This window comes from Sinohyriopsis cumingii, chromosome 2 (genome assembly GCF_028554795.1).
Source record: "Sinohyriopsis cumingii isolate HCF-2022 chromosome 2, ASM2855479v2, whole genome shotgun sequence".
NCBI classification, from domain to species: domain Eukaryota; kingdom Metazoa; phylum Mollusca; class Bivalvia; order Unionida; family Unionidae; genus Sinohyriopsis; species Sinohyriopsis cumingii.
The window spans coordinates 56,467,742-56,493,458 of record NC_142962.1 but is presented as its reverse complement, the minus strand read 5'-3'; the positions used below and the strand labels follow the sequence as shown (position 1 = coordinate 56,493,458).

At 36.0% G+C, this 25,717-nt stretch overlaps 1 pseudogene across 1 annotated transcript; it reads left to right on the top strand.

The window, feature by feature from the left end:
* The first annotated feature begins 2,136 nt into the window (after positions 1-2,136).
* Positions 2,137-22,609, top strand: LOC149804914 (maltase 2-like; annotated as a pseudogene). Its single transcript, XR_016417072.1, has 9 exons — positions 2,137-2,706; positions 4,745-4,924; positions 6,392-6,543; positions 10,182-10,307; positions 12,275-12,471; positions 14,848-15,022; positions 16,715-16,900; positions 19,920-20,033; positions 21,949-22,609. The product of XR_016417072.1 is annotated as a maltase 2-like (transcript).
* The last annotated feature ends 3,108 nt before the right edge of the window (positions 22,610-25,717 follow it).

The window sequence follows — 25,717 nt, the reverse complement described above, 5'->3', positions numbered from 1 at the left end:
TTCTGACTATCGGACGCTCGCAAGTTATACATGATAAGCTTTTTAGAAAAGAAATGATAAACCTAATAAACAAACATAAAATGTGCGATATATATAGGAAACTGAATCTAATAAGAAGGAAATGTACCTATGAATACAAACTTGGCCAAGCAAGCAGACTAGATTGATTATATGGGACAAATTCTAATCCACTAATATTTAAAACTGAAAAAAAAACTTATTTTAAATTATCTGATTACAATATGGTGTTTGTTGAATTAAAAATAAAAAAACAGATGTAAGTGGGACCAGGACAGTGGAAAATAAACAATAAAATTTTAAATGACGTAGAATTTACAAATATAATAAGAAATAAAATTGATGCCTTTAAAAATATAGAGACTCTCGATATAATAGAGGACTGGGACATTTTAATGAAGTTAATAGAAAGAAAAGCCATAAAATATTCAAATACAAAGGCAGAGAAATTTTAGAAAAAAGGTAAGAATCAATTAAAAATAAATTTAGATAAAACAAGGAATGAAGAAGAAAAGAACAATTGATAAGTAAAATAAAGGAAATAGAAGAAGAATAATTCCTGGGAAAAACTATCAGGGCGGGGAAATTCACGGAAATATACAAAAAGCGCAGGGTCTATAGGAACGGGAAGAATTGAGAGAAGAAGAAAAAACAAAGGGGGGGGGGGTCAGGCGGATGAAATCCTTGACAAAATAAAAGTAAAAGAATGTAATCTATACAGAAAAATCGGATATTTAAATAGTATTTTCTCTCACTATAAACATTTATATACTCTCACAATGCATCGATCATAATACAATTGAAAACTACCTAACACATATTGGGTGTGAGATGATAACAGAACACAAAGACTTGTGTGATGATGTCATCTCGGACGAAAAAATCGCGAGAAATATCGCTACACTTACGAAAAAGAAATCACCAGGGAAAGACGGGCTCATCGCGGCATTCTACCAAAAATTCCACGGTGAACTAATGCCGATCCTGAATGCTTTATACAATAATATTTTGTAAGCAAAAACATATGTCTAAATCAATGAGGGAAGGGATTATTACAATTATTTATAAAGGAAAAGAGGATAGGGATGACATCAAGAATTGGAGACCAGTATCACTTATGGATTATACACTTTTAATCAGGATACTAACAAATAGAGTAACGGGTGGGTTAGGTAAAATAATGTAAATCAAACCTGTGGGGGAAAAAAGGAGAGACATTTAAAGCTGCAAATTCTGGATTAGTCAGAGGCACATTTCTCCAAAATTTCCTTTTATATACACATACATTTGTAAATTATGCATCAAGAACAGTCTGGTTATATTCTCTAGTGACCGCTTCTTTAATTACCCCCCCCCCCCAACCATTCTATTACTGGATTTGTTTTCGCTATACACATTGTACAAAAATGCTCACTTGTGAGAGTTCTTTTTCCTTGCAGGCAAGAGATAAGTTATTTGCACTTTGCTACGAACAAAAACCATGAAAAAGAAGTATACTTTATTTGCTACATTTGTTATTTCTGACGCTTTGACCTTCTCAAAAATACCATATTTATTAACCCGAGATGAAATGTTAAATTTGCTTGTTATCACTACTTTAAGTATAAAGAAATACTTTTGCGTTGGTAACCCTTTCGAGGAAAGCCAAGACGCTTTTAAATGTTGGTGTCTTCCCCACACCCACCCACACGAGACCTAATTCGGCCCTGTAATGTGCCGTCCAACTGTAATGTTGCGTCATCTTGTTCTTAATGAAGACCCGTATATGCCAATGATTCACACTTCACTCGCATTGGTATATGCTCAATGTCAAGTTAGTGCGGAACAACACGCAATCAGTACATGACCACGCTATGCTAATATTCAACGCCATAGGGTAATCTGGTATAAACTAAATGGCATGAAATCTTACTATTTATTATAACTTGTACTTAAAGGTATGTTTATCATACATTTCATGAACGAAATTTAGAATATTTTAAATAAAATTATTGATAAAGAAATCTTTTTTCCACAGTAAATTTCAAAATAATTTATAATCTCTGATGTGTTGTTCTGAAACACCCCTAAAGATCGAAATGGGTTGGACTGAAACGGGATCTTAGTTGCATCATTTTTTCCAGTCTAAACTGGATTGGAAGGTGCCTTTAGCAACAGTGGAAAGGGTGGTATATCTTAGACGAAACAACAAGCAGGTCAGTGCTAAAGTTAAAGTTTTGAAACATGGAGAACGAAAATGTGAATCATCCGCAGGAGGAAAAAGAAAAATTAAAAGATTTTGATGAACCGGCCCCGGGAGAAGTAGAAGTCAATGAACACGATGAAAGCAAGGTAAAATTTCTAAATGGAGCAAAGGGCGCCAGTCCCGGCGATCCGCACGTTGTAGTGGAGGTAAGTTCGGACAGCTCCTACGTCTCATTTACTGGCCTGGAAAGGAAGAGCTCATGAAATATGCCGATGATCCGTTCTGGGTCCCGAATCCGATATATCTTGTTCGCTTTGTTCTGGGTCGGTTGGCTGGCAATGTTGGTTGCCGCCATCGTCATCATTGTCCTTGCGCCAAGGTGTCCCGAACGTCCCGATCTGAAGTGGTACAAACTGAAGTCATCTACCAGATCTTCCCGAAATCGTTCCAAGATACGACTGTCAACAAAGACGAACCTGGAGCTGGTGTTGGGGATCTCCAAGGTAGTTTTGTCATTCTCTCAGTAACCCCAACTATTTTATAGTCTAGGCCGATAAATAAGCCATTCTCCCTAGTCCTAGTCTAGTTCTTAGCGTAAGACACACATCACCCGATATTTTTATTCTGGGGGTAGTCCTACAGGTAAGACCTCGACGCTGATATTCATGTTATGGGCGTTAGGGTCTTACTGCCTAACAAACAGCGCTGTGTGTGTTTTGATGTTGACTAACATCATTACGAAAGTCAAATTCTCAGGAATATTTCACACAACTGACAACTAAAATAACGACTCTTTTCTACAAAGTAAAGTCACTTTACTTACTCTGATGTCTTTTCTCTAATAAATTAAAATTCTTGCAGAAGAAATGTACCTGTTTTCAAGTTTCGTTGGTCTACATTCCAGTTGGCTGAAAGCCGGAATGCCGAAATCGGGTTATGATTGAATAATTATTCTTCAACTAAAGAAATAAAAATATTATGCCTATTGGAACTGTAAGCAACGGTTCGTCTTGTTCAAGAAAGATAACCCCAGCATGTATCTACTTGAACTCCGGCATACCTCGACTACCGTCGCATTGCAACAAATTCAAATGTATGTCAGGGAACATGAAAATGCATCCATTTGCTAGTTATCATATTTTTATTCTGCCATGATAAAGACAGCACAGTAAGCATATTAATTACACAAATTAGTGGAGAGTGTCGATATAGGCTGCCAAGTGTGTGAGAAGTTCCCTGGAAAGTTTGATTACTTGTTTCGGTGTCTACTACATTGGAACACGCTATACAAGGCCATTATTTGGATAGTAAGACATAGCACTTAAACAAAACCAACATGTGCTATGTCTTACATTGTAGGACTGTTCTAGGGTTGGTGGGCTATCTGTCTTACTGCCTAAATAACAACGCTGTGTAGCGTGTTTTAATGTTAACAAACAGTATAACAAAGGTCAAATTTTTGGAAATATTGCACACAACTGGCAACCAATAACGACGTTTTCCTGCAAAGTGGTGTTTTTGTTTTCTTATAATAAATTCAAATTCTCACAGAAGAAATGGACCTTTTTCCGAGTTACGTTGGCCTACATTTCAGTTGTCTGGAAAGCAATGAAAACAAAACTAATAAAAATATATAGTACACCTATTGGAACTGTAAAGCAACATTTCGTTTCATTCAAGAAACATATCTGCCATACGAACCTACTTAAACTTCAACCCGTCGCCTTGCAACTGATTCAGATGTATGTCAACAGAACATGAAAATATATTCATATTTTCATTCCGCCAAGATAAAGACAGCACAGTAATTTTTTTAATTACACATAAATTAGTGGAAGAGTATCCATATATGCTGCCAAATGTGAGATATTCCTGAAACTTTGACTACTCATTTCATTAAAGAAACATTCTTCAGTTTAATCCAGTTTCGGAATTCCAACTTTAATTTGTTTTTATTTGTACCATTTTGCACTATTGTAGGTCTGAAACTTCATTATTCAAGGATTTGTAGCTCTGTTGGTCAATGATTTTATGAATGGTCTTTGATCTTTCGTCACAAGTACTGGGAGCATTGCTGCCAAATTTTACACATTTTTCCCAATGTCAGATTGGCTGTATATGAAAACTATGCAGTGGTTTTGAACAAATAGTATGTCCACCACAATGCCATTTTAAGAATTTTGTTATTGCTACTCGTAAACAGATGGCATAATCAAGGTGGGGTTTTCACAAAATTTCTTAGGATGTATAGTTGGTCGTCAGTGCAGTGGTATATTGACGACTATGATGGTGACCATTTTAAAAATCTTGACACCATTCTTTTAACATATGTTTGTACAGACATTGGGTTTTCACCTGAATATTTGGTATATCTTACAAATCCTTGCTGCTACTTATATTGCAGTTGGTTTCACTTGAAGTACATATTATGCCTACAATTTTGTATGTATGTTTTATAGCATCATACCTCTCTTGTGCAGTTACTTATTTTCACATTGTGAAATGGAGAAAGTAATTTGATGGGTTTTGCATGTTTTACAGGTATTGTTAATCATATTCCTGACCTGGAGGATCTTGGCGTGAAGGCTCTTTGGATCAACTCTATCTACCAATCTGGTGGACTGTATGATGGGAATGATGTCCAGGACCACAAGGCCATTGACCCAATCTTCGGCACTCAGGATACTTTTGATGCTCTTAGAAAGATTACAAAGAAAAAGGGTAAGCTAGAACTGTAACTGATAGAGGTTTATGTGTGCTTGTGAAAAACTTGATGCTGTGGCCAATCTCAAATTCCATTTGGATCAAAGGTAAATGTATTACAAATCAAGTGCAGAGTGGTCCACGTGGATATTTTGAGTCTCTGTTTGCTAGCACCTTCTCAGTTTTCCTGGGTTCTTCGTCTTCCAAATATATTGACCACCATGTATAGCCTATCATGTGCTGAGAAAATGTTGAACCTGTGAAACTAGATTAAAGGTATGACAAATAGGGTGCTTGCGTTTTCTCCCTCAGTATTTTTAAGCATCTTCTCGACATTGATTATAAGGACATGGATTACAAAGCATCAAGTCCGTAATGGTTATCTCCGTGTGCTGTTTGCTACTCCTGATCATCTTGAAATTATTTTCAGGTTCTATTGGACCTGCAGAAGTTTAAATAGTTATATAGAGGTCGAATGTCTTGTAGTACACAAACGTGTGTGGAATAATGCTGACATGATCATTTCCAAGTGGCACTTTTGCTAAATGCGAGTTAGAGGAGGATTCGGTAAACTAAAATAATTGGACCAACCAACTCCACTTTTTCTAAGCATGAAACTAAATACTTTTTTTAAAGTTGTATCTTGGGCCCTCCAAAAATTTCTTTCCAGTTGCACTGGTTTTGAAATCGAATGTTAGGTCATTTTTTTCTAACATTAACGAATAGTATGTACAATCTGCCAAGCACTTAAAGTGCCAGGCAGAACTGGCCCATTTAGCTGCACAAATGAAATTTAAAGAAAGAAAAAAAATTCCATGTGGTTTTAGGGTGCTTGTGTCTGCAATGAAAACAGATGGTCAGCCAACTGGAAAAAACTTTTTTTTTTTAAATGCCATGCTGTGAATAATGTGTGTTCAGTAGTAAGGTACTTATAAAATTTTATGATTTTGGATTTCATTGTACAAAAATAAGTGGAAAAAGATGCCAAATAAAGAATACATGCATTTGTGACATTTTGATTGGAGAAAGTTGAATTAGTTTGGTAAGCAGTACAGTCCTTTATGATCTGTAATTTCAAATGTGTTGCTATTAGTGGGTTTTGTTCCAAAGTTTTAGGACTTGGATTTGCTTTATTTTTATTTCTCCAGCCTGGATGAACTAGACATTTGAAAATAATTGTATTCAAGGTGTTTTGAAGTATTTATCTCTGACATTGATCTGAATTACAAATAAAGTTGGTTATTACCCTTGTTGCTGATACTTATTTTTTTTATATAAAATCCTCCAAAAGAAATGTACAGATCATAAAATGACAGTTGGTAGGCTCTTGTGGTAAAAACATGAGAAATGACCAGTTCCCTTTGGACTAGTTATTTGTATGACACTGCAAGTCGTTTTAAAAAAGGGGAGAGAACTGGTTACATTTATAGTTGCTTCTCATATAATGTGTTAACAAATGCAGTATATAAAAATTTTATTCTTTAGGTATGAAGCTCATATTGGACTTCATTCCGAACCACACTGGGAAGAACCACTCCTGGTTCATCAGCAGCAAAGCAAAGGAGGACAAGTATGCTGAGTACTACATCTGGGCTGATGGCACGGGTTCGGAGAAAAAAAACCCACCCAACAACTGGGTAGGTCTTACACTAAATGAAAATATCCTTGTTCTGATTTCATGTTGTAAAAATTAAAATTTAATGGGGTTTATTCCCTCCACCCACCCCATTTACCTAACGGAAAAAAACTTGGTCTTTATTAATTGGCAGCACGAGGTCATACAACAGAGGTGCACTGTAATTACTTGAATAATTTTTAATGATGTTGACTAATGTAAATTGGAAGTTGGCACAATTGGCAGTAGGCATGCAAAGGTGACCATCATCGATATTGCTTTCTAATCTTTGTTTAGTGGGTGCTTGAAAATATTGTGAGAAATAGTAAACGAAATGAGGCTAATGTCTTGTGTAGTTGCCAGTGAAGAAATTTAATTCTTGAATTAAGACAAAAGAACAATGGAACAGTGTATCTTGTAACAAAGGCAAAAAAAAAAAAGAAATGTGAAAGCATATATATGGTGTAGGACTAGATTTCTTCCATAGACTCAACTTTATCATCTACGGGTTGTCTCCTCACACCCCATTAACTACTCTGCTTAAACCACTTGGGAGTGCCATGAAACTAAAATACACATTCATCAATTGGTCTAGTTGATCCTAGCCACAGTGACCATCATGAAAATCTTGTTATTGCAATGTTTTCTGATGTCTGATTGGTCATAAATGACTGGTTCTGATCTGATGTCCAGTAATGCCCTCTCAGTAGCCATTTGGAAAATATGTGGTTCAATATTGGGTTTTCAGAGAATGTTTTTATTATACATAATTGGTCCTAAATAAATATGGTACCTTTGTTGAATCTAATATGGTTGCCACAACAACCATTGTTGAAATCTTATTGTTCCTACTCACCTGTGAATAATGATCATTATATGCTCTCTTTTTTTCTCTTTCTCCGTTAACTTTACATTGTCAGAATCGTGCAATATTTTATGATATTGAACTCTCGTGCAATTCACATGCATGAAGGAATTACTTTCTATTGTAAACAAACGATGGACGCATACACCAGCACTTTTGATTTGTAAACAAATATATACTCGTGTAGTAGGCACTTTACGTTTTGGTTAATTAAATTTGTTTCTGAATGAACTAAAGCAAATGTTTTGTGGACTGCCACGTCCTGCTAAAATTATTATGCCTTTAATCTGCTGAAAGACAAGACTATTGTGGTGATGAAATTTGAGCTGGTACTAGCGATTTTGATTGCTGGTGGCACCAGCACACAGAAACTCACAACTGTCATTTTCAAATATTTTAGAAAAACATTAGATGAAAGTCATATACTGGTTGTAATAAAAATACAAAAACAAAAAAGCACAAAATTCTCAATATTTATTCCGAGACCAACTTTGGAGTTTTGAATTATCGCGTACTGCCACGTTGAGGTGTTATCTCGCGCAGGGAGCATACAAAGCAGGGAACCAGACTACTCTGCTTGATGAATCAGTCTTGCCAAGTTTCTTGTAACCGTTCTCAAAATAAATATGTTGAGAACTGGATGTTCTTTCTGGTTTTTACAAATAGTATTTTTGTACAACAACGTTAAAAGGGATTTTGTTGTTGATATCATGTGACTATTAACGCAAATGGCGAGTACTGGGTCAGGTTTCATCTGTGTCGAGTTTTATCTAGTCGGTCAGTGGATTAAAGAAATAGCTATTATAATACTTGCCATTTTTGAGAAAATAAATAATCTTCCTATTGATCTCATGCAGGTAGAAATCAATATAACAGTTGAAATTTGCTAGGCCCTTCTGGTAAGCTATCTTACGGATGTGAAAAATGGGGTTGGAATGTAATATTTGGAGGAAACCTAGATTAGAAAAATTTCTAATCTCTGAGCTGAACTTTGGTGCAAAACTACTATACAGTGCCATGTAGCTTGAAGTATAGTTAAAGTTTCCTCTGACCCTTTTCACCCCATTTTTGATATTTGGATATTTTTGTTGGGGTGTAGGGTGGCAACACAATTTGGTGTCTGCATGGGGTAGTTGCTTACTAGTTGGCCCAGCGACCTTAAATGACCTTTCATCAAAATATACCTGCATGAAATCGATAGGCATATGATTTATTTTCTCAAAAATTATGAGCATAGCATTCATCATGTCTTTAATCCACACAGACGAGATGAAAGTACGCCGTTGCTGAAATTTGACCTGGGTCTCGCCATTTGCATTCCGAGTCACATGACTATACAACTCTTGCAGCCTATATTGTCAATGACATTAGAGGTCATAAATATATACTTGATATCGACAACAAACAAGTTTCCTAAGTTGTTCATAGTTTGGACATATTATATAGGAGTCACTTAATGTTTGTAAATAAATATAATGCACGCATAATTCTTAACATATTTATTCTGAGAACAATGACCAGAAACCTGTCTGTATTGCAGCAGAGTGGAGAAAACCGTTTTACAGAAGTACTGAGCACGTGTCGAAGATGTTTTTGTTGTGTCGCATGACAACCACATTAACATGTGTCCTCTTGTGTAGTGAATCTGGTTTTCTTCAAATTGCAACATTTAAAGATTTTGTAATTTTCACAATAAATATTTTGAGAAGTTTATGTTCAATTTGTTTTCCTACAGTAGCACTAGAGATGGTGTATTGTTGACATCACGTGACAATGACTCTTCTGGTGTCATTGACATGTAGGTTGTGAGAGTAGTGTGGTCGCGTGAATGCAAATGGACAGATCCAGGTCATATTTAAGCAACGATGTACTTTCATTTCGTCTTTCAGCGGATCAAAGATGTAACAATTGCTATGATTGCAATTTCTTACAAAATAAATCATATTTCTATCGATTACATGCAGGTATATTTTGTTTAAAGGTCATTATGGCCAGCTAGTAAGTGGTTACCCACTGCCGACACCAATATATTAAGAAATAATAAGAGCCCATGTATCATTAACAGGTATGGGGAACTCGTTTATTGAACTACAAGCAAAATTGGTTTTACAGAAAATTCAGTCCTTGTTTATACAATAATATATAATTTTGAAGGTGTGTTGTCAAAATTTAAATCAACCCTTTTGTAAATGTCTTTTAATGATGGAATTTTTAACCAAATCGTCTTAAGGTGTTTAGGCAGGTTGAAAAATCCTGTTTCTGATTTTATTGGCACATGTAAGTTCAGGGTTAAACCTTTTTGTTTGCAAGATAAGATTCTAATACTTTGCATTTATTGGTGTGACTCATTTTGTAGTTTTGAACATGATCATCTTTTCTGACCAGTTTTGAAAGAAAAACATCTTCAGATTTGGCAAATGCATGTTTTATAATCCAGAATGTTCTTTAATTCCATTCACTAATGGTCATATGTTAACCTTTAAAAAAAATTGATTTCATCCTGGAAAAGACCTGGAAATTTATATTTAGAAAAGCATGGGAACTATGAGTATGTTGAAATGAAGGGGTAGAATGTTTTGAAATTGGCGCAGAGTTACATTACTATACATGTAGGATTTAAAGTTTGATTTAATTTTTGTCGGTTTTGAAAACTGCCCATACTTTGGAAATGCAGTTGATTTATCCCAAACTATCATCCATTTTCATCAGCATATTCTTTGGACATTTCAATTTTTGCAGTGTACATAAATCAAAAATCAGATGTTTTTATTGTGGTTTTATGGTTAAATACACAGATGAATCTGTATGGAGCATCAGCCTGGACATATGATTCCACCAGGAAGCAGTTCTACTACCACAAGGGTATTCCAGCTTATCCAGATCTGAACCTAAGGAATCCTGATGTGCAAGCAGAAATGAACGTAAGTTACTTCACTGAAGACATTCTTGTATGTTTGAAATAAATGGGACTGAAATACTTGAAGACATCCAAAAATTGCATCTATGCACTAAGATGCATGCAGTTTCCTTGTTGACAAACTTTTAAAAGAAGGTATACAAGAACAAAGATTTGTTTGTACCCGAGTATGGTACAGTTTTTAAAATGCAGTGCTCAAGAGCTGAATTTGAAATGATAACATTTCCATGTGGAAAATGTTGCCTAGTTGCCATCTGGCAGCTTTAGAACTATAACATGGAAGGAGCAAGTTGCATCAATGCTTTCATTTAAGATGTATATCCAGCATTTGTAGTCCATGCATGCAGTTGAATCACTGCTTCATAAGAGCTTGAAAATGCCAGATGTACTTGTGAGTTGTGAGTGAAGAAGGGCAAGTAACTTTTTCAAGATGTTAATCTAGTTGGACTACTGGCATTTAGGCAGATTCAATATTATATAGAGTAGGTTGAGTAAAACTGGTGCAGGACAAGTAAAGGTTACACTTCCCTTGCCTGCAAGACAAACTAAACTTTGTCAAGGTTTTGATAATCTCCAATTACCAACTTAAAGAAAAAATACAACTATAGATCAGTGACATCACCGGTTACTGGTTTCATTTTTATGTATTCTGTACATCCCTTGATAGATTCTCTTTAAGCTTGGCATGCATTATGTTAGATCAAAAACAACATTAACTGTGCAGTACTTGTTTGCTTCTTTGAACTTGTGAGCAAGATAAGTCTTGGAAAATGTGTTATGGATTTAGTCGAAATTGGGTAAATTGCCTGCCTGCCTGCCTTTTGGGAATGTACTGCTTTCAATCTTGTAAATTTTCTAGGCATTACAGTGCTGTTTTGTATTTACTAGACCAGAAGAGCTAATGGAATTGACTATTTTCTGTCTTCTGTCAGTTCATGATCACAAGTTGTTGTTGTTACTACCCCACTTAAACTACTTGGAGGATTGCTGAGAAAATGGGCTAGTCCAGTATCCTTTTACTGTAAAGCACTTTCTGAAAGATTGGAGCGTTTTGATGCAGTGTCTTGTATTTTAAATTTCTTGAAGTTGACATTTATTCTAAAATACAGCATGTGCGCAACCTACTTCCCCATCAGTATTCTTTACCAAACCTGTTTATTGTCAGTAACCCTATCTTTTATACATGTCATTTGCATGTTGGTAAGAACACTCATGTGTGATACTTAAAATCTCATTTTGGGGGTGGTTTACCACTTGTTGACAGGAATCACTTTTCATGCATAATTCATTTATCATATAACCAATAGACTTAGAGCCCAGCTGTGCCATGACATCACAATCAGGCAATCAGTATTTTCCTGCCTAGTTGGTCCTAAATGAATCTGGTAAAACTTGGTCATATAGTATGGCTGCTACAGGGGCAGTCTAAAATTGTTACTACTACTGAGTGGATGGTCATATTAAGTGTTTTCAAAGAAAGATCTCTAATTCATCCGTAATTAAAATGGTACCAGTCTGAGAGCCAATATGGCTTCGGAATGGGGTTTTCAACAGAGGACTTCTAATGAAGTATTGTTGATCATAAATTTTAAAAAATCAGCGGGTGTTGCATCAGATATCAATGTGAAACTGGCCAGTTTGAAAGTTGTCTTGCTGAAGAATATTGGATGGTTTAAATACATGGCAATGAAAAATAATCTTTTTCTCGTCTTGAATTCCCAGAAATTCCATTTGACCAGTAACTATTTTGCTTAAATTGTCTACTGACATGGACACTTGTCAATTGTTATTATGATGGAGAATGAAAACTATATTGGAGAACCATAACAAAATTTACATCTGTAAATGATACAGTCGAGAAGCTTCATCACTTTCAGAAATAGCACCTTGAAAATAATGTATATAGCTTTGAGATAGATGGATCTTTCTTCTGAGGTTTCTTTTCACAGTACAAACTTTTTTTTTTTCCAGAGCATCCTTGAACATTGGCTAAACAAGGGGGTGGATGGCTTTAATGTGGTAGGTGCCCAGTATCTGATGGAAAATGAAAACATGACGAGAGAGACAATTGAAGGCGAGTTCACTGTAGACAACCCAGATAACATGGGACTTATAAAGACCTGGAGGGAAATCCTTGCTCGCTACTCTGACAAACCAGGAAGAGAAAAGTAATTTTGCCACCAAAAGCTGCTTTTAAATCACTTTTTGGTGGAGTATTTTATGCTATGATCCTGTATGTTAATGCTTTCTGTTCCCCATGACAACTTCATTTCTGCAGACCTTTGCTAGATATTACAGGCAGGGGCTATCCATTTAGTAATTTAGTACATTTACAAAATTTTATCAAAGCTTGGACACCCCCACCCCCCGTACACATGCATACTTTTGTTTAAAACCCACCCCCACCCCCATTCTATAGAATGACCTGTTTTTAATCTAAGCTTAACCAATGCAGAATTAATAATATAAACGTGCCTAATAAAATGGATAGTCTACAGACATACATGTCTGGCTACATCAAAGAAATAAGCTGCATAACTTTAAAATGTTTGTCTAGTATCAGCAAAAATTCAAACGCCAACTGAACCAGTCGAACATGTTACGTATTAGACCAATTATTATCGAGGTTTCACCACCAGGTTCATGGACACGAGGCTATCGACTTCAAAAGCCAATTGTTAACACTGAAAAAAGCAAAATGGTTTCAGCATAATAAGAGTTGTATGTGGACCAGACTGGCTGGTTTGAACATGTGGTACAGATGTATATATAAATTTTAGGGTCAAGTTCACTGAGCAAGGAAAATAGTTTTTAGCTGGTTGTCTGGCCAAGTGAGCTTATGAGGTAGTCATTTGTCACATGTTGAATGTTTGACAATTGTCCAGTTGATTACGTAATTTTCCAAGAAAAGCATGGACACTGAAAAGGGACAGTAATCCTTTTGCCAAGTTTAAACTGCTTAGAGGTATAAAAATAAAGAATATCTATTTTTGGGTGGGGTGGGGAGGAAGGGCAGCATCCAGGTTTATTGGACATTATATCTTGATTTTGAGTTTTAAAAAATGTGCTGAGAGTTGATTGCTATGGCCATGTGAAATTGAACAGAAATCAAATGATTACATGAAGTTGAAAGAAGGCAAGCCTTTAAGCTCCATTGAGTTCGGAACTGCGGTTTCTGAAACTATTGGAGATGATTAGGGTCGAATTATATTTTAAAAGCTTTTAGTTTAATCTTTACGTTCACTGTCTGTTTTGAATCATTCTTCTGACTCTTGTAAATGCAATTTTGACAATAGATATTTTGTTACACTTCACGCAGCTTGTGAAAAATGTTGACTGCCTTGCCTACAAGATCTTGTTAGGGTTGGCAAGTCTGCTTTATCTTTAGATATAAAAGTTTTGTCATTAGTAGGATGTAAATTTTTACCAATATATTGTGTGAAGTCGGAGTGAACACGCTACAAGACGTGAGAACTATGACAGCCTTTCTGTTTTCTAAATACTCACTTAGATAATTGTTAAGCACATACAGATGCAGTGGATTGAAAATGATTCACTCTGTATTGTTCAACTTATTTTTTGCCCATCTTTTTCATAAATCATATCTCAATAAAGTTCCAGATGATTTTGTGGATTCCATCCAGTTAATGAGGAAATAATTATAATGCCAGATCATCAGGTTCATTCATGTTGAACTGTTGTGATAAATTTATTGAATGAAATGACTTAATTACCTAGCTGATTTAAGAAATATCTATAAATTGTTTCAGAAGCATAAGAAAATGCAAAAGTTGCCAGGTGATAGATTAACAAGGAAAAAGCATACAATTTAGATTTTCTGATAATACTGTTTGATAATAGTAATAATAATAATGTTTTAGATGATGAAAATCAGTAATAATAATGATCTGTTTTCAAAGAAGATATATTGTGGTGTGTGCAAATTCCTGGGCAAAGGGTACTATAAGGTTCATGTTACAAAAATGTAAGGGGGGCCCCCGAGTGGTCTAAAGCGCTCTCCGTTTCGGATCACTGCCATCTCACCTCTGTCTGCGTGGGTTCGATTCTCTGATTCGGCCAATGTGGGTATGTGAGAAAGCTTTCCAGTAGCTTCTTGTGGGTCAGTGGTTCTTCCTGGGGGTTTCCTGGGTTCTTCCTCCACCATTAATACTGGCCACCATGTATAGCCTATCGTGTGCTGAAAAATGGCATTGAACCCTACAACAACAACAACAACAAAAATGTACATGTGCTGAAAATGTGTTTAACTTGGTAAGCTAACAGATTTCTATCTAAAAGAATTTAAGAAAGTGGATACTTGGTTAATGTATTGTACATGTAACAAAATTTTTTTTATCGTCATTTTATTTTATATTTGTAATGTACTTGTATCTCTTGTATTTAGGTCAAACTGTTTCATGATTTTCGTGAATGTGTATTTGTAAGAGGGAGTTAATAGAATTTTTAAACAAATTGTTTTATTAATTTCTGTGGCTTTAGATTTGTCAGAACTACACTGGACTTGAATTGTTATCTGTCCACAGGGTGCTGATCATGAACGTTGTGGAACTTAAAAATTCTAGCAGCGCTTACTATGATGCAGGAATAAACATCATCCCATCCAAGACACTAACCAAATTTGAAACTACATGTGATGCCCAGTGTCTGTCTTCCAAGTTGGCTAATGACGTGGATGTTGGCAGATGGCTCGGATGGATGGTAATGTTTTTTTCTTCTTTTTTTCTCTATTCCCACACTAACGCCAACTTATAAATTGGCACAAGTATTTAGTAAACAGTTTATGATGTCACAACATTTCTGCTGTAACTATAGTATTAAATGTCTACAAAATGCATGGATTTACAAACAAGTCCAGCTGACTTGAACAGTGATTTGAGCTTACCCAAAACTATGACAGTATAAAAGCACAAAGAAAGTAAAGAAATACAGCAAAATACAACGTTGGATGTCTTATTGAAGTTGCTTGTATATTTATTTTATGAATGGAATCAATTTATTTGCTTTTACCTTTCTGGCACATTAAAAACGGTCGAGTTGGGTGACCTTGCTTTTGCCAGAAAGTCTCCCTGGTATATTCAAAAAACATCATAATCGGTAGGAACAAGCCTCCTCATCTACTGCCTGTAGCCTTGTTATGAGTTGCCATGTCAACTTGACAAATACTGATGATTAAAATGTAACATTTGGTTGAAATTCATTTATTGGTGAGAACTTTACCATTTACATTACCTGCACAAGATAATGCAGGACTGGTCTTGACATTGTCTTAAGATGGATGTCATGTGGGGAACAAAACTAATAGATGAACGAAACCGATAGCTTTCATGTATATGAACTGAGCACAACCTCTTTCAGTTATTTTGAACTTTATAAAACCCAAAAGAATTGAACATAATTTTCTACTTATTTTCTTACAAACATCAGATCTGCTCTTCAGGGTATATGTGCATCTAGTGGTCTTTTTTCCTTGAAGCTGTAGTATTCCAGAGTGGTAATCATTTATTAGGCTCTCTAGCTCTGTCATGGAAGTGCTTGAGAATGTTTTGTAGCACAACATTCAAGCATCTAGATAATAATTGGATCGAAGAGAGTTTGTGATATTTAAATGGTCCAAAATGAAATTAGTACTTCTTAGACATCTAATATGGCTGCCATAAGGAATATATAAAAACTCTGTCAACATTTGTCATAAATGGATAGTTGTTTTGGCATGGAGTTTTCACAAAGTTTTCTGATGGTGTCGTCTATATCTTGCATTCAGTGTGTCTGCCATGTTGGTTAATTTGAAAATCATGCACAGTAATGTCACATTTGGTCTTTACACTCGCAGTTAAAAGAAAGATATGGTCTTGTATTGAATTTCTGGAATATCTTTTCTAAGAGTAGAGCATTTTTCATTTTGAGGGACTCGCATCAAGAAAATAATCTGATGTTGCATTTAGTATTGCCACTGTCACTAAAAATAAAACTTTAACTATTTCTCAAACATATTTGCACAAAGTTGGACAAAAGCATGGAGAGCTCTTGACATTCTACAAGAGGATATGGCTGCCATTATTAAAAGTAGAGAACTTTTACACAACTCTCGAGAATTGCTCAGCAACATTTTTTTCAGAGAGCACGAAGGCCTTGAATCTTTTACAAACCTTGCCATTTCACTATATCTGTATCACTATAATTGACCATCATTAAAATAGAATTAAAATTAAAAGTAGGAGGAGAAAACCATTCAGCAATGTTTTACCAAATTTTATATGAAGCATTCTGTTAATTATTTTAATTATGTTTTCCAGCTTTACATTAACAGTTATAAAACTCGTAGTTTTAAAATCATAGTGAGACCTCTGATTTTATGTTGACCTAATGGTGTTTTTAACTTTTCACTTTCAGCTTGACAATGATGAGACACCTCGTTTTGGCAGTGTTGAAAAGCACCTATACAAAGTCCTTCAGACATTACATCTCTTGTTTCCCGGTACTGCCTTTGTCTACTATGGAGATGAGATTGCGATGAAGAATGGAAATGTTACTAGTCAGGATGTTAAGGATCCCGTTTCGAAACTTTATAATCGGATGGTAAGTGTGGGGAAAAACATACATTATAGTCTATTACATGTTGTTTTCACTAGTCAGGAGTTGTCTGTCCTTTTTATTGTTTATCAACCTCAATCTGCAATCATTATTTAGACCTCTACCAAACCTGCTTGACTGATTTGCATTTTACTGTGAGCATTTAGGTTTCCAAATGGATGCTGCATTGTCCAGTATTCAGTTTCACATAAAATGGGAAAGTTTAAACTAACTCTTACAAAGTTGCAGAGCAGAATTTTACCTAATCGTCTGATTTACTATTGAATAGAGCGGCCATCAAAAGCATGGAACAATATTTGACTTCTCAAAAGCTGCAAAACAGAATTTGACCAGATTAAACAGAAAGCATCCTGGCATAAGGAAATGCAGAGCCATTCCTGTTTTGAATGACATATTACAACCTTGTAATTACTTCTGTATGGGGCCCCGAGTGGTCTAAAGCGCTCTCCATTACGGGTCACTGCCATCTCACATCTGTCTTCATGGGTTAAAGTCTCGGATTCGGCCAATGTGGGTATGTAAGAAAGCTTGCCAGTAGCTTCTCGAGGGTTGGTGGTTCTTTCTGGGGATTTCTCGGATTCTTCCTCCACCATTAGTACTGGCCACCATATATAGCCTATCATTTGCTGAAAAATGGCGTTAAACCCTACAACTTCTGTAATTTTTCAGTTGGGTGAATTTGTTGTACTTGCATTGCAGCTTGAACTATAGTATATCTAGATAACAGGAGTACTACAATTGACCATTTAATAATCAAGACTGATTATTTTTAATGCGATATTGATATACCACTAGACATGGGCTGGCTCTTTAACTCCTTGGTTTGATGCTTTATGACACAGTAACACAAGTATGTTATTTTGTGTCAAGGCATTCGAGTAAAGTGGCTAGTCCTGGGGTACCATGGTAGCTGACACAGGCTGGTCTGATGGTAGCATTTGAAGCCCCTACCCATTGTTATGAGTCTGGTACAATAATAATGGAGTTAATGCAGCCCCCTTCCAGACCTCTCAGAAACATTATTGTCTGCTACAAGAAAGCATTTTGCATGAAACCTTTATGATTTTTACAAATTGTCATGTTCTGCCATCATATATAATCAATGGCAAAAAGAGAAAATAAAAATTCAAAAGATCTTACAAGATACAGCGACCGCTCTGGTGGCCTAGTGATTAGAGCGTCTGCCTTGGATGCGTGAGGTCATGGGTTCGTTTCCCGGCCAAGTCATACCAAAGACATACAAAAATGGTACTAACAGTCGCCTTGCTTGGCATTCAGCATTAAGAGGTTAGTGTTAAGACTGGTTGGCCTGGTGTCAGGATAATGTGACTGGGTGGGACATTATGCTACATGTCTGTGGTATGATGCCTCGGTGCTAGACGTATCTGTAAACTGCCACATTGCAGACATTGTAGCGATGTGACTGAAAAATTGTTAAAGCTACGTTAAAAATCCAAATAACACACAAGATCCTTGCAGATGAAAGTGCATTGTGTTTTTTTAAAATAAGTTCTCAAATGCCAGTTAACAGAATATGACAAACTTTTATCAAAAGAAGCCTGGCATACACAGACATGACATTTCTCTGTTTTAAAGTTGAATTATGTTTTTCTCCTCAAGAGAAAACTCAGATTCTCAGTGAAGTCCATTTTTTATGTCATCTATGTTTTAAAAAAATAAAACAGTCCGTCCAGTCCCATTCTGCACTGATCCTTGTAAAGTATTTGTTTTGTATATTATATAACACAATAACTATAAAGAGTATTCTAGTTGGAAAGAATGAATCATGCTCACAGAAGATGGTGTCTTGAAGTATCAGAAAGGGAAAAATAAAACCATGTTGAGAGAGAGAGAAAAAAGATTGAATACTGAGCCAAAAATGACATTGTTGATAAAAGATGGTAGGAAAAGAAATTTTTGTTAAGGTTGCCAAAAGTGCAAGGCTGGCATATTAATGTAAACAGATTTTAACCAGTGGGGGGAAAAACAAGAGAATTTATGTGATTATTTGTATACAGTTGATGTCTGGGGTTTATTGTACAGAATTTTATCTGAAAAGAGGAAATGTGTCGCATAAGATTTGATGTAGAAATTGACAAATTATTGTGACTGAAATACTGTTTGAACACAGGCATGCACATGAAATAAATTTGGCACTATTATTAATGGAAGAGACAATGAAAATTGTGAAATTCTTAAAAGTAAAGTTGAAAGTTTTGGTTGGTAAGCTTATTAATTTTTGAAAAGATTATTTTGTGATAATAAGGTCCAGAGGAGCAGCTTTTATGATAGTTAAATTCATTTTTGGCTGGATCAGGGTCCACTGCCCCTCAAGACTCCATTGGGGTAGTACCCCCAAAATGCTCCTTCAGATTCTTTGATATTTTTTATTAAGGAGGACCACAATCGTGTTCGCATTAGGGGTTTTGATTTGATATGGATATTGCCAATCCATTATTAAATTTGGCTGCTGTTATTCAAAGTAGAAAAACCCTTAATAACAAAATTCAACCCTATTTAAAAGGAAGTATCCCATCTTGAAGACCTTTCAGATGCGCTCAAATGATGAGAATCTGCCTTCAGCTATGGCTGCCATTACTCAAAATCAGAAGGAAAAATATGCAACAATTTCTCAAATACTGGGTGCCTTCAATTTTGGGTAAATCTGCCATGAAATAAGTTTGATGATGAGAAAACTTGAGCACTAGGAATTTTTTTCTATAGCATTTTGCAATCAACAACATTGGAAGAATTCTGCAGAGAGCAATCTATTGGTCCAGATTTCTGGGCCATCTGTTGAATTTAATTATTAGGCTAGTCCCAGCCAGGTGTGCAGTCACTTGGGCCTTGTGTTGCTATGTTCATCATCATTGTTATTATTATTATTATTATCCAAATACTATCAAACATCTTTGTGTACTTGTAGATTTGGTCACATTGATCCAGTGGGTAAATGTAGTTTTTAAGAGAAACTACCATTTAGACTTTGATGGTTTTCTTGCAGACTCGAGATACATTCAGAACTCCAATGATGTGGACGATCGGGGACCATTTTGGATTCTGTGCTGACGATATTGTCCCATGGTTACCTGTCAACACCGATGGCCTTAGTGTTCAGGTACTAACATAACAATAATACTTTCTTGATTTTATTTCTTCCAGCAAAGGTATTGTGTTGCAGAAACAAATAATCCCTTATTACCATTAAGGCAAGTATATTGTCTATCTGGAATGGTGTTGTTTTTCCCCAAATGATCATAATAGCCTGAAAGAACGTGAGTTTAATTGGTGTGGTGAAATCTTAAAATGGCATGATGCAGCAGTAAAGTAACATGCACTTTTGGCGAGATGTGTTAGATAAACTGTAGTGGGACCTGGGGAGCAGAAATAAAGCTTTATTGATCTTGTAATATCATCGTGGCCTGTTGGGAAGTTTAATAAATGTCATTTTAGAAGAATAGATTAAATTGGATTTAATCCTGAAGCCTTTGCATCATTCACATCTGTAATATTAAAAGAAATTAAAGCAAAAACAAACTGCTTGTGAAAATGATTTTATTAAATGTTCTGTTTATGGAAAATTTGAATTTAACCTTTTTTTGTTGCCACTCATAAAAAATAATTTTTCACTTTTCGACAATCCTAATCTTCCTAATACTTAGGAACTTGTCAAGTTTGCGAGTAGTAAAAGTTTGTACTTCGACTTTGCTTAGTTTATTTGAATTATGCGAAAGATGTCAATTGAAATTGATTTGACATGTTCTTTGGTGTTGCAAGTTTGCATGTAATCTGAGCTTGTATTTAACAGCAAATGTCTTTGCAATATCTTGGACTATAGAAAAAATTGTGAGCATTTAACAAATTGGAAATGTTGTTTTGCCCAGGTGAATTGTGCTACATTGAAATATTGTGTAGAAATAAATTAGGTTCCCAGTATAGTTTGCACATATGGAACAGCCTTATAAGTGTTTTTTTTTTTTGTGTCTCCACTATATGAAATAATTGTTTTTGCATCTATTCCTAGTAAAACTTCTCTGAAACCAAGAAGTGATGATATACTAAAATATACTTGTGACGTAAAACTTATTAATAATGGTGACTCCCTGACCCAAAATGGCCCATGCAAATTTTTAAAATTTATAGACCAAATCTTTAAAAATTGCGAAGTGGATTGAAATAAATTATTGGTACACCTTTACATTCATGTAGGATAATTATTTAAGGCCCATATAAACTCAAGTTCAATTTGCATTATAGATTTAGGTGTTGTACCTAATATCCTTGGGATCGCATGTATATTCAGTTGGAATATGAATGTATGCTAGAATTGGTGAAAATGAACTCGTCCATGCTTTTCATCTGTCGTCTCCAGGGCTGTAGATTGGCTTTTTTTCAGTACTAGCAACATTTTTGAGCAAGCAAAAATTGTTTTCAGGGCCCACTTAGCATATTCATGTTTTCTAATGCAAGTTTAAACATGCTTCTAAAATGTCACTTGCATGAAAGTCGTGGTCTTCTGTTAGCAATATCAGAATTTTAACCATCAAAATCATTTTGCAAGCATAGAACTCTCTTGTATGGGACCACTCTGGTGGAATAGTGGATAGAGCATCTGCCTCAGATGCAGGAAAGTCGTGGGTTTGAACCCCGACCGAGTGATACCAAAGACTTGTAAAAATGGTACTTGCAGCTGCCTTGCTTAGCACTCAGCATTAAGAGGTTAAAGTTGGAACTGGTCAGCCTGGTGTCAGAATAATGTGACTTGGGGGCATCATGATGCCTCAATGCATGACAGAACTATAAACTGCCACACTGCAGACATTGTAGTGATAGGACTGAAAAAGTGTTAAAGCTGTATGAAAATTCGAAAGTATACGAACACACACAATGAGCAGAGAGCTGTACACAGAGGCATTTCCCACTTTCCACATGTAGATCATCAAGTCTATCAATAGAATTGAAATTTGTAAATCTGCCTTTGTGCTTAAATTTTTGGTTTCAGTCTCGAGACTAATCTTTATTTACTGTTACAGGCAAAGACTGCTTATAAACTTGGATCTTCAACACCATCCATGCACGACTCCTTCAAAGACCTTGTTGCTCTAAGACGTCAAGAAGCCTTCCAGTGGGGCACTGTTGGGAAGCAAGAAGCAGTACATAATAACGAGATTTTCTACTTTACCCGCAATGCCAAGGGCTTTCCAAGCTATTTGGTTGCCATCAATATGGCAGCTGTAAATAAAGAGATTGCCTACAGCTTCAGTCACTTGGCTGACAAGATGACTACAGTCTACCACTCAGAAGAAGGAATGTTGAGTGGGTCGCCTTCAGTAGATACGAAATCTAAATCCATTGGTTTCTCCAAGCGTGGAGAAGTGTATGTTTTCCAGTACTGATTATTATGTAAAGTTGTTACAGAAAATTCTACGGATCTTTTCTTTAAAATAGGAATTTTCTATTTGGATAAATTGTTTGCAACCCTCCCCGACAATTATCTTTCAAATTTTAGAATAAATTTTACAAATTGCCAGAAATTAAAGCAATTGAACATTCTATCGAACTCTTTTTCCTGTACATGCCAACCATTACGCTTTTGGTGTAATCATTGCGCTCTTTTTCCGCCAAATTACATTTAACTGTATGTGGATTATGCCTTTTGGTACGTTAAAAAATAAAAAAACAAATCAATAAAAAGTTAGTTTTGTCCTTTTTATCATCTAATTCCACTGATATAAATTTTAGCATTTTCTTGAGAATGTGACTCCTGCATGAAAATAGCATAAAGTACTTTTCCTTATTTGCCATTTCTAGCAACTGTATACGGCCAGTTTCCAAGAAAACAAGTTTCTTAAAATGTGAACTTGGCCTCACAGATTCATTTTATTGATAAGCTAGGTAAGTTGTGCACTGCTCTTTTCTTTTCAGGAAATGGCACCAGTTAAGTGAAATGCTTTATGGTGCAAGTTGTGATGTTATATGACAGAAAATGTTAGAGCAGATGGAACTTTTCCAACCACGGAACATGTCAGATCAGAAAAAAATAAACTTGAAGTATTCAAAATTAATATAAAACTGCAATCTGAGCACCTGACCTAATTTCAGATTTCTAGTTATGATCATTGAGCGAAATTTACATGTGTAGAATAGTTGATGATTGCTGAACATAAGTAATTTTTCAGTACATTTTTTGCATATTTTCTGATTCTAATCCATATGGACTTTAACTTTTGCAACAATAATTTTGACCAGCTGCAGAACCAGTTTTGTTGTGCAAGTGTATCTTAATTCATTCATACTGTAATTTAGGCATGCAATATACAGGGTTCCCACACCAAAAGGAAAAAGAAAAAAACTTTTCCCGACCATGAAAAGTTCTTAATTTTGTAAATATTGATGAAAGTTTAGAAAAACCCAGGATTTTTCCGCCACCACTTGACAACAGAAACAGTTGGGTAATGAGACATAACTGAACTGATTGAACTTGAAATTTATCGAGTTCTGACCATAGTATTCGGAGGTTGCAGTATGGCTCATTTGGGTGCTTGCCATTGTTGATCCAAAGGCCGAGTAGATTAGATTCATCTAGTAGACTAATTAGTTCAGACATGTTGATATTGGTATAATTTCTCATTTGAAAGGTATGAACACGTCTTGCATCACAAGAAGCCAACATGCTTGTGGCAGAGCGTATCTGCTTACCAGGTCGCCTAGCAAGTTTGAATGCTGTTACATTGAATCACAACTGCATGATAACAATATGAAAATTATTTAAATATGTTGAGAAATGAGTGTACTTTAAGGTTTTTACAGTAGGTGGCTGATTTTATTAGAATTTTTGTATAACAACATTAGGGAGTTTTGTTGCTATCACGTGACTGTTGGACTTCCGATGTTGTAGTTGGAGAATTGTGTAGTTGTGTGACTTGTAATGCAAATGTGAAGTACCAGGTCAGGTCTAATCTATGCTGTAGTTTTGTCTAGTCTATTGGTGGTTTAAAGACCTAATTAAAATTCTTGTCATTTCTGAGAAAAGTCGTTTTCCTATGGATTTCATGCAGGTATGACTTGAAGCAACATCTCCAAAGTTTGCTATGCCCGCTGGCAAATGACTACCGCATGATGGCAAATTCCAATTATTTGATTGGCAGTTGCTCTGACCCCAGTGTTGTATTAACACTGACAATTCATCTTGGGTTGGAAACTTGGATGTGGCCCCGACCCCCATTTGCATCATCCTTTAATATCCACCATTATAAAATGTTGACCTACTTGAATGTGTCACTGGTTTGTCCATGTTGAATGCTGGATCTGATATGTGCTTGAACATGTTTTATAAATGTACCTGATACTTAAATTGAGTGATCAAAGGTCACCAGCGTGACTTTCGAAGTGTCCCGCCAGCACAAAGATTAGCAATCATATTTTCTGCAGATCAACGGGCTGACTGTAGTTCTGGCAGTGGCAGCTACATTGCTTGCGACCTTGCATACAAGCTGTGAATGCCGCTCTATGTAGATCAAGCAAATGTCCATCCTGATGTGTCAGCGTAAACCTTGCCTGGTTAGGAATGTTATTATGACATCACACAAACACTGGCTGCGTTGAATCGACCCTGATATGATCACCTTGATACACATTCGGTGAAAAGCTATACATGATTTATCCGGCACACTGTTATGCCAGAACCTGGGTAAAACATTATGAAATTTACTGCGGTGAAAAGAAAAATTTAAGTACCATATATCACCTATGCGTACTTCCCATGGTTGAACGTTCCCGTGCTAAAAAGTCAAATACAATGAGAGTTGTTGCACATGTACCATGGAGTTTTGTTATACTGCAGTTAGATGCGGCCGGTTACAGTCACCTTTTTTTTATCGTGGCCAGGACTCGGCTGAGGTTCTTGACTTGCTAGAGGTTACAGACAACATGAGTATAACTGATGATGAAATTCGCTAGTCTTCCCTGGCCACACATTGCTGGATCTGCTATCACACTTTTAGTTCCATTGATGCCAAGTGTAGCTTACTGACACGTTTACAGGACCTGGACACAGCTCATGCAATACACTGTTTCAAAACGAAACTCCTTGTGATGCTTCATAACCTGCGTGGGTATGATGACAATCTGGTAATCTGTATAGAATACAAGGTTAGAACTTAAGAAAAAAATACTTGCCAAAAATCATTGTCGTCATCTCTATCATCATGCAGTATTTGCCGGACAAAATCGTCACCTGAACCATGTCGGCATTTTGGTTTTTTTTTAAGTAGCCCATATTTTAAACACGTATTTGTAAAACTTACATAATGAATGCAAAGTTAGAACTACGACAAAATACTTGCCAAATGTACTCAAATTTAGTTGATAATCGAGCCAAAGTACCCAGCTGTGTAAAGTTTTCGATCTGAAAAGAGACACATGTCGCGACAAGCGTTACGAGAATTCTACCGGATGTATGACTTACAGTGCAACAAGCACTCTAAGGGTTAACATATTAAAATTGTACACTGCACAGAGTGCATTTTTATTTAAGTAAACATGTAAAAAATTTGCGCATTGGCGCGATCTGGCAGCATCTCTGCAACACGGGTTCTCACCACCATACTACTTATGAGGTATACTTGGTCCTAAATAAAAACAAATGGTGCTGATCAGGCCTCCATTATTAAAGGCCATGTTGAAAATCTTGTCGCTGCTCTGCCTCAGACGTCATATCCGTGTGGATTTTTCACCAGCAAGACTTCGCATGGTGCATATTTAGTAGTTATGAAAACGATGACAATCTAACGCACGATGTGG